This window comes from Sus scrofa, chromosome 11, assembly GCF_000003025.6.
Source record: "Sus scrofa isolate TJ Tabasco breed Duroc chromosome 11, Sscrofa11.1, whole genome shotgun sequence".
Taxonomy (NCBI): Eukaryota; Metazoa; Chordata; class Mammalia; order Artiodactyla; family Suidae; genus Sus; species Sus scrofa.
This window is the reverse complement of record NC_010453.5, coordinates 44703127-44716723: the sequence shown is the minus strand read 5'-3', so window position 1 is coordinate 44716723 and position 13597 is coordinate 44703127.

Sequence of the window (13597 nt, the reverse complement as noted above, 5' to 3'; positions counted from 1 at the left end):
TTTCTTCCTTTCCCTTTTGAGTATGTCACTTCTTTGAGAGACTGGTTCCAAGGGCGCTTTAGTTTTCTAAACTGTATTTATATTTGAGATCTTAATGTAGTGGATGTAATATTTCCTTAAACACATATTTGTAACAGCCATATAGTTCAGATAATGTTAATACTGGCCATTCATCATTCATTCCACATTCTAATGATGGTCTGCAATGTGGCAGGCCATCTGCTGGTGCTCAGGATAGGATATAAATCATAGAATCACAGAACTTTCCATCAGGAGAAACCATTTTTGGTGCTAAGAGTCTTCTCTTTGCAATGATGGTGCATGCAAAATTAAAGCTCTCCAGTTACCATGGTTCTTAAGTAGAGGCTTCCTCTTCCTTGACCTTCTTGAACTGATGAAAGCTTGATGAGCCCTTCTGTTAGCCTTTCCCAGCTATCTCTTTAGACTTGGCCTTCTCTGTTGAATATGTCTCTTGAAAATCCATACAGATTTCTTTACATAACTGGCCTTTTTTTTTTTTAAAAAAAAATCTTTGTCCTTAGTAAAATTGTCACCAAAGCTTAATTTATAATGGAAAATGCATTTGGCATAGAATGTCACACACAATAAAAGGCGCCATCGTATAGAAAGGAAGTAAAGCTAACACATCAACCAGCCAAACCAAAAAATGTGTTATTTCTGCATTTGTTTACAATTGGGAAAACAAAGTGATGCCATTATGCCTATAAAAAAGGAAATGATGTTGTAAGAAGAGAAATATATAAATGTTCAAGGAGTCATTTTAAAATTGAGAATCAGATATGGTAACCAAGACCCCAAATGCTTGGAAGATTATGAGGACGTAAAACCAGACCTGAGAGGCTAAAACACAGCTGGCAACTATGTAAATAAGGCAATAGAGCTATCTTGAGGAATTTTAAGGAGGACAGGCTGGACAGCTTCTTTTCTGCCTATTGTATTTAATTTTCTATCTCTCCAAAAAGGAGCATCTTTTGATGGGAATAATATTTTTTTTTCTGTTTTACTTACAAAGAAAAGTAACTTCTCAGAAATTAAAATATCAAAGAAAATCATAAAACTGGTGAGATGAGTGTGTGTGTGTGTATTAGGATTTGACCCCAGGTTTTTCTAAGTACAAAGACCATGCCATTTCCAGGGGGCGCCATGCAGGAGAATTTACCTGTCAAATCACCTGTGTCCTATTTTCTGTTTTTGATGTCAGACTTGTGATCTTCAGACCCATGGGTCCCACAGACTTCTTTTAATGGGGGATCAAATATGATAGCAGATGTTCAAAATGCTTAGAAGGAGACAGTTTGGATACAGAACTGGGCCTGATAAGTGGTGGTAAAAATGTAACAGGTGCATCTGAAAAAAAAAGAAGAAAAAGGAAAGCATCTTTCACTTTATAAAAAGAAATCCGTCAAAAATCTATTTAGCCCAAGGAGGATGATCAGCTTAGCTTATACTCATTTAACTGATTATAGAAAATATAGTTTTGTTTTTATAGCACAAAGGAGGTCAAAACAACTTGGCATGGGAGTCATTATTGTTAAAATTTCAGAAAAAAATACAGTACGTGCTGCACTACATTTCATTAAATACATATATAATATATATGCGTATATATATTTTATATATATATATATTTTGCACTTGGAAGGTGAACATTTTAAATGAAAAGTCAATGGAGAAGAGAACATTTGGCATCACTACAAGATTTGAAGAATCAAGTTCCTATTCTTCCTGCCAAAAAGTTTTTAGGACTGATTCCAGCTCATTCTTTCAGCCAAACACCTACATTTAAAATTTTTCAATATTTACAGTATTTCAGAGTAAGTATGAAATTACCACCTAGATAACTTGGTGCATTTAACTGAAACAGCTTTGTATTCCTCAAATAGATATTACTTTTGTAGCAGAATATAATTTTTCTTTTCTTTTAATGGCTGCACTTGTGGCATATGGAAGTTATTGGGCTAGGGGGTCGAATTGGAGCTGCGGCTGCCAGCCTACGCCATGGCCACAGCAACACTGGATTCAAGCCACATCGGCAACCCACGTTGCTAGTTGTGGCAACACTGGATCCTTAACTCTCTGATGTAGGCCAGGGATTGAACTTACATCCTCATGGAGACAATATCGGGGTCCTTAATCTGCTGGGCCACAATGGGAACTCTCTAATTTTTTTTCTCTTTTATTTACCTATCTCCTTCCTCACAATAAAGGAAGACAAGAACACTTTTGTCAAATTCAGAATTGTTGTAGAGAGGGTTTGGGTGCAAAATGAAATGAGAAAGAGACTAAAAGCAATAGACATAAAAATGAAAGAGTAAATTCTTTGACTCCTCTATGGTTTTCCATTTACTAATTCATATGTAAACTTTCAACATCTTTGGTGCATTTGTGGGGAGTTATAGACTTTAAAAATTAAAAAAAAAAGGCAGGTAGCTTCCTTTTATAGCAATATATCCAAGTTAGTTAGCTAAGGTAAATGAATTAGATAGCTTATAAAATAGAAAGTAAGAAATTTCCCCAAACCATTTTATAATGCTATAATTTTTAAAGCTAAAAGTCTTCCTATTCTTCAACTTGCAAGTATTAGGGTGTATTTTCCTCTTGAATACACTCTGAGAGCATACAAGCTTCAGTGACCATGAAAGAAACAATTTGGAGGGTGTTAAGAGTACATTTGTTCACTTACCCAACTGATTTTTTTTTTTTTTTTTGTCTTTTGTCTTTTCAGGGCTGCACCCACGGCATATGGAGGTTCCCAGGCTAGGGGTCTAATCAGAGCTGTAGCTGCCAGCCTACACCACAGCCACAGCAATGCAAGATCTGAGCTGTGTCTTTGACCAACGCCACAGCTCACAGCAACGCCAGATCCTTAACCCACTGAGTGAGACCAGGGATCGAACCCACAACCTCATGGTTCCTAGTCAGATTCGTTTCTGCTGTGCCACAATGGGAACTCCCAACTGACCTTTCAAAAGCTAACTTAGAACATCACCATTCCCTTTACCCCACCGGGTGTGGTGCCAATAGTTTCTTGGGGTGATCATTCTAATGAAGGCATAAAGGATTCCATTTTCAGGCCTAATTAGTCCTTCTCTGCCTTGGCACTATGAAAAAAAAATTTACCTAATTTTGGTGATACTGATTAACTTTTTACTTTTCCTCCCTATGGTTGATCTGAGAATGATTTGCTTTTACATAAATATCACTAAATAATAATAGTTGTCTGCAGGGGGATCTGCTGGGAAGCAATCAACCTGATAGTCTACATTGCCAGAATTTACATTTCTTATCCCCAAACAAAATTTCCCAAGGGAACTCTCTGGGTGTATCTCTAAAACCCACCCATTGACTGGATTGAAGAGGTAAAGAAATAGATCCTCTTGCCTCTTTATTTAAATTCATTTTCTCTAATATTTTAGTAATAACTTTGTTAAGATGTAATTTAAGTACCATACAATTTACCCTTTTCAAGTATGCAGTTTAGGGTTTTTTAGTGTATTCACAGAGTTGTGCAACAATCACCATCCTCTAACTCTAGAACATTTTCATTATTCTAAGAAAAAAAACCTGTACTCATTGGTATTTACTCCCAACACTTCCCTCCCCTAAATGTTGGTAACCACTAATCTACTCTCACTCCCGATGGATTTACCCACTCTGGGTATTCCATATAAATAGAATCATTGAATCTGTTGACTTCTGTGTCTGACTGGTTTCTTTCACTTGGCATAATTTTAAGGTTTGTCCATATTTTAGCATTTATCAATACCTCATTCTTTTTTATTTATGAATATTATTTCGTGCTGTGGATTTACCACATTTTGTTTATTCATTCATCAGTTGATCCACACTTGGGTTGTTTCCACTTTTTGGCTAGTGTAAATCATGATACTCCAAATGTTTGTATACAAGTATTTTGCAGACATATGTTTTCAATTCTTTTGGGTACATACCTTAGGGTAGAATTTCTTGGTCTTATGATAACTATGGTTAACAGTTTGAGTATGCAAACTATTTTCCAAACTTGGCTATTCCACTTTACAATTCCACCAGCAGCATATGAGTTTTTGTATTTCTCCACATCCTAGCCAACACTTGTTATTGTCTGTGTCTATGTTGTTTCTATCAATAGGAAGAAGGCCCAAATTATATTTATGAGGTATTTCATGAGGAAATTCTGCTCTTATCTTTCTTTGTTCCTATGACTTTTGTTCATTTCAACCTCATCTCTTCCTTGGACAATTACAGTTACCTCTTATTTGCTTCCCACTGTTATATCTTCCTGTGTATATAGTAGCCAGAGTGACTTTTTTTTTTATATTAAAGTTGATTTACACTGTTGGGCGAATTTCTGTGGTACAGTAAAGTGACCCAGTCATACATACATACAAATTCCCTTTCTTATATTTTCTTCCATCATGATTTATCCCAAGAGATTGGATGCAGTTCTCTGTGCTATAGAGTAGGACCTCATTGCTTATCCATTCTGAATGTAATAGTTTGCATCTACTAAACACAAACTTTCAGTCCATCCCATTCACTACTTCTTCCCTCTTGGCAACTTCAAGTTATTCTCTATGTTTGTGAATCTGTTTCTGTTTTGTGTTCATTTATGCCAGATTTATAGATTCCACATGTAAGTGATATTATATAATATTTGTCTTTCTCTTTCTGACTTCACTTAGTATGAGAATCTCTAGTTGCATCTATGTTGCTGCAAATGGCATTATACTGTTCTTTTTCATGGATGAGTTGTATTCCATTGTATATATGTATCACATCTTCTTAATCCATTCATCTGTTGAGGACATTTAGGTTGTGTCTTGGCTGTTGTGAATAGTTCTGCAATGAACATAGGGGTGCATGTATCTTTTTGAATTATAATTTTGTCTGGATATATGCTCAGGAATGGGATTGCTAAATCACATGGTAATTCTATATTTCATTTTCTGAGAAACCTCCACAATGTTTTCCATAGTAATTGTACCAATTTATATTCCCACCAACAGCAATCTTTTAAAAATACATACAGTATATGGAATAGATGGTCAATGGGGACCTGCTGTATGACACAGGGAACTGTATCAATGTTCAGTGATAACCTATATGGGAAAAGAATCTGAAAAAGAATGAATATGTGTATATGTATAACTAAATCACTTTGTTGAACAGCAGGAATTATCACAACATAGTAAATCAATTATACTTTGATAAAACTTTAAAAAAATTTTAGTAAGTACATGTGGCAAATATAAATATCATTTCAAAAAGTACACATGCTAGAACTTTTGCTATAGATAATCCCGTATCTGCAAAAAACTATCAGTAAAATCTAAGTTCTTTTCAGGCCCTTTGCACTTCTATTTCTATTTCTTTTCAATTCATCTCTGAGTTTTGATTTGTTTTAACATTAGTGAAAAAAGCTGTGCCTTATTTGGCTAAAAGTTCTTCCTGCAAAACATTTAGATTAGAACAGCAGTAAAAGTTGAGCAGCTCTAAAATGACAATAATAGCTAACTTTTGTTGAGTGCCTACTATGTACAAAGATATTTCCTTAGTACTTAACATGCATTAACTCATTTATTTCTTATAACAAAAAGCACTTTGAGGTGAACATGGTTATTATTAAATTCATTTTCATACTATGCAGTAGAGTCACAAAAAAGTTAAGAAGTTAATTAATATGCCCACCGTCACACAGGTAGTAGGTGATATGACCAGGATTCTAACAAAGGAATCTGATTCCAGGGTCCACAAGTGTAGCCACTAAACTATACTGCCTCTCATTTTTACTTGTCTGAAATGTATCTGATTTAAAATAAACTTTTTCCCCATTTTTTAGTGTTAAATATAGTTTAGGGTAAAGAACTTCAAGCTTTGATTACTTCTTCTATAATATTATCATATAGAAGAAGTTTGTGTATTAAAAACCATGCATCTATTCAGAGAAAACCATGACTTTCAAAGATACATGTACTCCAATGTTCACTGCAGCACTATTTTCAATAGCCAAGACATGGAAACAACCTAAATGTCCATCGACAGAGAAGTGGATCAAGAAGACATGGTACATATACACAATGGAATATTACTCAGCCATTAAAAGGAATGAAATACCAGCATTATTAGCAACATGGATAGACCTAGAAATTATCATGCTAAGTGAAGTCAGCCATAAAATGACACCAACATCAAATGCTTTCACTGACATGTGGAATCTGAAAAAAGGACAGAATGAACTTCTTCGCAGAACAGATACTGACTCACAGGCTTTGAAAAACTTACAGTTTCCAAAGGAGGCAGGTTGGGGGGTGGGGGAATGTGCTGGGTTGTGGGACGGAAATCCTGTAAAATTGGATTGTGATGATCATTGTACAACTACAAATGTAATACTTCCATTGAGTAAATGAAAAAAAAGAAAAAAACTCCCTATGTTTATTACCTAGAGGTTGACACAATCAGTTCTGCCAAACTTAAAAGCCATAGTTTAAACAACAAGGTCTTACGCTATAGCACAGGGAACTATATTCAATATCCTGTGATAAACTGTAATGCAAATGAATGTGAAAAAGAACATATGTATAACTGAGTCACTCTACTGTACAGTGGAATTTACACAACATTGTGAATTAACTGCAATTTAATTTTTTTTCTTTCTTTCTTTCTTTTTTTTTCTTTTTAGGACTGCACCTTTGGCATATGGAAGTTCCCAGGCTAAGGGTCGCATTGGAGCTGTAGCTGCTGGCCTACACCACATCCACATTAACGCGGGATCTGAGTCGCGTATGCGACCTACACCACAGCTCATGGCAACACGGGATCTCTAATCCACTGAGCAAGGCCAGGGATCGAATCCGCATCCTCATGGATTCTAGTTGGATTTGTTAACCACTGAGCCACAAAGGGAACTCCTGAATAAAATTTTTTTAAAAAGCAATAGCTTAAAGTAAAAAAGAAAACAAAACAAAACACTATTGGATTACTTAAAGGATGACTTCAAACAGATATTCTTAGAAAAATAACATGTCTTGGAATTTTCATAATAGTTAAGGTCCTATTATTACATTGCCTTCCAGTTGATGTGCTGCCTCTCCTCCCCCACCTCTTTTAAACCATCTAACAGGGCATTTTGTGTTTCTGAACATTTACATTCAATTTGTTAAATGTCACCGAGGAAAAATAAAATGGAAAGGACATCAGTTAATAATGTACTCCTACGTCCCGTCATCCCATGATTCCATGTCTTGCCATGTTGACCTAATTTGCCATGACAGGAACATGGTCCTGGTTTCAGAAAATTCCAACTGTAGCAATCACTAAACCTTCCTGGGAATTTTTGCCCCCTTGGCAAATTGAACCAGACTGCTTTTCTCGGGACCATTTCAGGTGAGTATCTGTGACAAGGCGGGGAGGGTATGATGGAGAATTGAAGAGTGAACCTTCTATACGAAAAATACACTGCGAGTTCTCTGGTGGCTCAGCAGGTTAAAGACCTGGCATTGTTACTGCAGTGGCTTGGGTGGCTGCTGTGGCATAGATCCAGGAACTCTCATACGTCGTGGGCATATGAAAGAAGAAGGATACGGAAGCATGATGTAAAAACGTGTCATTACAGAGTGCTTGATTTTTACTATTTAAGTAAATTTGAGGAGAAAAAATTGAAAGGCATATTTTATTAACACTTCCTAGGTGTGTGAACAATTCTTTTATCTCCCCAACTCTAAAATGGGGATAGTAATAATATCTACACATAATAATAACAATAAATTAAAATATTTGTATTTCAGGGTTGATCAGACAATTAGATGAGGACTCACTCTAAGAAAACATTTAAAACGATACACAGTATTCAAAACTTTTTTTTTTCTATTTAGGGGCTGCACCTGCAACTTATGGACGTTCCCGGGCTAGGGGTGGAATCAGAGATGCAGCTGCAGGTCTACACCACAGCCATGGCTAACACTGGGTCCAAGCTTCTTCTGTGACCTATGCCGCAGCTTGTGGCAACACTGGCTTCTTAACCCGCTGAGCAAGGCCAGGGATTGAACCCGCATCATCAGACACTATATTGTGCTCTTAAACGGCTGAACTACAAAGGGAACTCCTTTTTTAAAAAAATATTAATTTTAATTATTATAACTTTTAACATTTTTGAAATAAAAGTGTTCATTGTGTGTCCATAAACATAAGAAATTTTTGCATTTTTTGGCTGGCTCAGAAGCTGCAGTTTATAGATTGTATGATATTTCTCTAACAACTTCTGGGCATCAGTACTTGATCTTAGGTATATAATCCACATGTAAGTCCCAGGCTCACCAGCCCACAGGTAAAAGTGTTATTTCATCAAGATTAATAGCTGAATTTGATAGTATGTGGATCCTGCATGTTTGACTTAGGATGTCCACTCCCCCCTTTCATGTTTCTTCTGGGAGGCCTGAGTGTCAGGAAAAGTTATGCTTAGTCTTACTATCTAAGCTTCTTCATCAAAAGGCCCCTCCAGGAAGGGGGGGAACCCCCACAGCTCTGCCACTGGGAGCACTCAGACAGCTACAGCTGGCCTGCTCCCCAACCCTGTCCACTTTGTTGCTTGGGCCCCTCAGGGAGCATCACCTGTGTCTAGGATCTCAGCTTGTCGTCTCTCTAATCCCCTCACATAGGAAAGTATTGTGGGCAATATCTTGCAGATGCCAAGCAGAAACTTTTAAAATCCATCCCTCCTTGAATGACAACATCTTCAACACTTTGACATTTCAGACCCTCCAGTGTGAACCACCAGTTTATTGCCCAGGAAGGAGAAACCTGATGGTTCTTGGGAAGGAGCACTTAATCTGTGTTGCTTCTTTTGAAGTCTTCATGAGGCGATGGTTTGGTGGAGGGTCTCCAAATAACTCCTTAAAAAAATATGTCAATAACTGGACAAGGAGACTCAGCAGAAGGGCTCAAATTTTTGGTCTCAAGATGCCTTTTCCCTGTTAAGGAAGAGCTGAAGATCTGAAAAAGCTTTGGATTACATGAGTTATTGTTATTTATTAGAACTGCAACCTGATAAATTAAAAAAAATTATTTAAAAATTCATCTTAACATGTCAATAAGAAACCCATTGCATGTAAACAGAAATAATATATTTTCATTTAAAAATGATATTTTTATGGCTGAGTAGTATTCCATTGTGTATTACACCACATCTTCCTAATCCAATCATCTGTTGATGGACATTTGAGTTGTTTCCATGTTTGGCTATTGTGCATAGAGCTGCAGTGAACATGCAGATGCATGTGTCTTTTTTAAGGAAAGTTTTGTCTGGATATATGACAAGAGTGGGATTGCTGGGTCATACAGTAGTTCTATGTAGCACTGGGAACTATGTCTAGTCACTTGTAATGGAACTTGATAATATGAGAAAAAAGAATGTATACATGTATGTGTAACTGGGTCATCATACTGTACAGTAGAAAAAAAATAATGTATTGGGGAAATAAAATAAAAAATAAAATAAAAATAAAATGATTAGAAAAAAATAAAAATAAGAAATGATATTTTCCCAAACCAGGAAAAAAAAATCAGTGAGAGGAATGGCACGGTTCATATGTTTGCAAATGTCTGTCATCATAGAAGACAGTTGGCATTTCATATCTGCTTCTGCATTCAGTCTTTTATGATATCACACGTCATGTAGCTTTTAGAAAACCCCACCTCCTCCTAGTAAAAGGGGGTGAAAAAGCAACTAATGTTAGGATTATGAGGACCGTTTCTATCTTTCAGACCTGAAGGAGGCTCCCTGGATCCCACCTTTAGGAACTCCTCGGCTACAGTTCAGGTATTTTACTCTACGAGGAGATCATAGAATAACAGGTAGGTAAAAGCTGCCTTTGCCAGCCTTGGGGATTGTGGGACGACTGAGGAGGAGAGCAAGTTAGGAGAGGAAGGGCCAGGATGTATCTGGTCCCTCTCTGGGCTCAAGTCCTGCCCTTGTGACTTTGGGAGGATCCTGTATTCAGTCTTGTCCCTGGCACATAGTTCAGAGGACCAGCAAGCATGCATGGGCGAGGGAGGTGTGACTTTAGCTTTCTTGGAGTGCACCTTGTATCCAGGTAGAGCAGCCAGCTGATGAAGGGGGAAGGAAAATGGCATCTAAATGGAAAGCTGGCCTAGGAATTAAGCATGGTGGTGGGATGCAGTGCCTTGTCACAGAGGGCTGTGGGCAAACTTTCTGGGACAGGACCCAGATAGGGTCACAGACCCATCTCAGGGCTCCTTGGCACATGCAGGAGCCCAAGGGCTCTGATGAGCCGGGATGGATGACTGTACACCCAGCCCCAATGACGGGAGAACCAACCACAGCTACTTGTCAAGGGGAGTGGGGGCAGCTGGATTGGCAGCCAGAGGACCATGGAAAGACCTGTGTGTAATCTCCTTCCTCCCTCCCTCAATGAGGCCCCTTAGATTTCATTTCTCCACACTTCCAGTTGCCATGTTGGAGGGAAGCTGGCTGTGGTGGAAGAAGTTAAGACAGGTTGGACATCTATGTCACCGGAAAAAAAAAAAAAAGGCTTTGTTCTCTGTATCTGTACGTTTCTGTTATATTGTTCTTTTCTTTTCCCTTGTTTTTTTTTTTTTTTTTTTTTGTTTTTTTTTTTTTAGATTCCATGTACAAATGAAAACAAAGAGTATATTTCTTTTTCTGTCTGACTTATTTCCTTCACGAAGCATAATACGCAGAGGGGGTGGGGGTGGTAGGATGGGCCAAAGAGGTGAAGGGGATGAAGAAGTATAAACTATCAGTTACAAAATAAATAAGTCCCAAGGATGTAATGTCCAGCACAGGGAATCTAGCCGATAACACTATAATAACTTTGTATGATGCCTAATCTATAAAAATATTGAATCACTACATTATACACCTGAAATTGATAATTTTCTAAGTCAAGTATACTTCAATTAAAAAGGAGGAAGAAAAAGGAAAAAAAGGCTGTTACCTTTAAAAAATTCAAATTGATAAATTGACAGAAATTAATGGATTATACTACTAAACGTAGTTTTTTTTCTTCCCCTCCTACCTAATATGTTTGGATTTTGTACATGAACTAAGATAGGCATAGAAACATAAAAACACTATATTTCTTTGCATCTCTGAGTGATGTTTACTTATATTATTAACCCCGCCACAGCTCGAAACGAGCCAAGAAAACTGTGAGAAGAAAGACATGGTATTACCTATTACTCTCGCTTCCTTCTGCATCTCCATGTTCAAATCTTGCCTTTTGTATATAGAACCTGCAAAGTTTCTGATCTGTCAATTCCCAGTTAAACTTTCTGAGCTTGTGATAACTAGAATACACCACTTTGTTGTATTTTTGTGTTCAGGTACAATTTTAAGACTGCATTTTATTCAAAACCTTTGAGTTATCTGTGTTATAAAGACTCCAGGGCCAAAGCATTGTTATCAATGAAGTTAGGAGTTTGGGTCTCTACTGCCCTTTTCCTCTTATTCATACATTTACTCTTTGCAATGATGTGCATGTGCTGAATTTCAGCTGTTAGTCTCTCCAGACTCATTCTCCATCCCATTCACTGTATTCACTAATCCCCACTCTGTGCTTCTGAGGGGATTTATTTGGAATAGAGCAGTGGGCTCCCTTGCTCATTGGTTCCTCATCCACTGGGTTTTACCACTGGAGTCCTTTAGCTGGGTATTAGAGGGATGATGAAAAATGAACTGGGGTGTTTATTTCTCTGGCTCCTCACCTGCAGGGTGGTGGAGGGCTGGCTGCACACCTTAACCTGAGGTTGCAAGCTCTACCAGCTGGCCCTCTGCTCACAGCCTCTCTTGGCTCCTGGTTCCTTATCTGGGATAATGGCCCACTACTCTTTCTAGCACTGGGTCCTACACTCTTCCTGTGGTGTCCCTACATTCTGTCTACACTTTGTAAATAGTTTATTGAACATCCTCTCATTGCCTAATGAGCCATCTGTTCCTACTGGGACCGTGACTAATATATGTATTTAGCTCAGTTTTCTCAATAGTAACAGAAGCCCCTCTTATCTTATAGATGCTAATAAAGCTAAGATTTAAAAGGATTTATCAGTTAAGTGTATTGCTTGATTCTTGAATCTAGAGCTTGCATATCCAAGCTAAAATCAGTGAAGGGGGAATACTTGCAAACCACATTTCAGGAGCTTGTATTTGCTGTTTCTTCCCTTCCTCTCTTTCTCTTCCTCTTTCCATCATGACCTTCCTCCCTTACCCCTTCCTTCTTTCCTTCCTTTTCACCTTCCTTCCTTCTCAATCATGAGTTTCAGTAAACTCCATCCCAGCCATCTCGTGTAGACTGGCAATAGTCAAAGTGCTTTGAGATAGTTAAGGTCCGAGAATATTTTTTTTTTCTCTTTTGAATGAAGATAAAGATTTTAAGACAATTCCTTCTTATCTTGGATGATGGAAATTTACTGGCTAGAACATTTCAAAGGTCAGGCCCAATACATGGTTGAAAGCTGATGAAAATAGCTCTTGAGTTAAATCTAGGTAAAACTAGTGGTATAGAGCTATAAATGATAAGAAAAGAGTTTTGGCTAGGAACCTCTTAAGTTAACGGTCAGTTAAAGATAGCGACATCCGTCCATGAGAATTTTTGAGTCTGAATTGGCTCACATCAGAGAAAGCATCAAATCAAGTTCATCATCCCTTAAATAAAGAGCAAGCATTAGATTTCAGGCTAATATTATAACTGAGACTTTGTAAAAGCTATCTTGAATATTACATGAAGATGGCTGTCAAGATAACTGTGTATTCAATAGCACATCAAGGCCTTTCCTATTGACAGGATAAAACACTGGGACCAAAGCAGCTGCTGGTGTGATAATGCTGCTTTACATGTGCTTGGAGTGATTCTGCCAAATGTGTTCTCATTTGCATTTTATTTCATAAAGGAATTCTTGTTTCTCCTAAGAAGCATTGTTTTAAAAAAGTGTTCAAAATATAGAATCTTAATTTATCATTTCTCTGTATATAAGATAATGAAAATAGGAATATTATCTATGGAGACTATTTCACTGCAAATAATTTAGGTGATCATCAAATTACATAAGAGTTGCCTTCCTGTGGTTATTGAGAAGTGTACATTCAACCTTGGGCTTCGTTGCACATGTCCAGTGTCTATCCATGGCATTCGCTTTTATGAAATTTTGATCTGAGCCCACTATCACATTTGAGAGAGGCATCCCCAGTCATTGAAGCAAAGCCTCCCACTTCTGCCAGACTGCCCTCATTTTCCTGTTAGGAAAATCCGACCAATTGTTCAAACCAAATACAAATGACAACCTCTCAGGAAGCTTTACTAGATCTCCTAAGTCCTAATGAGTGGCCCCTTTACATTTTTTTTTTTAAGCACCAATACCCATGTACCTTTACTTTATGCTTATTTCCTCCTACTTTAGAGTAGAGAAGTATTAAATGTAAGATCTTTTGAGGCAACATCTTACTTAAAAAAAATCCAGTACTGGTACAGTCAGTATCTTGTGCTTAATCAAGATTGTGGAATAAATGAATTAGATTTAGTAGGCAGTTCTTTTTTTTTCACAT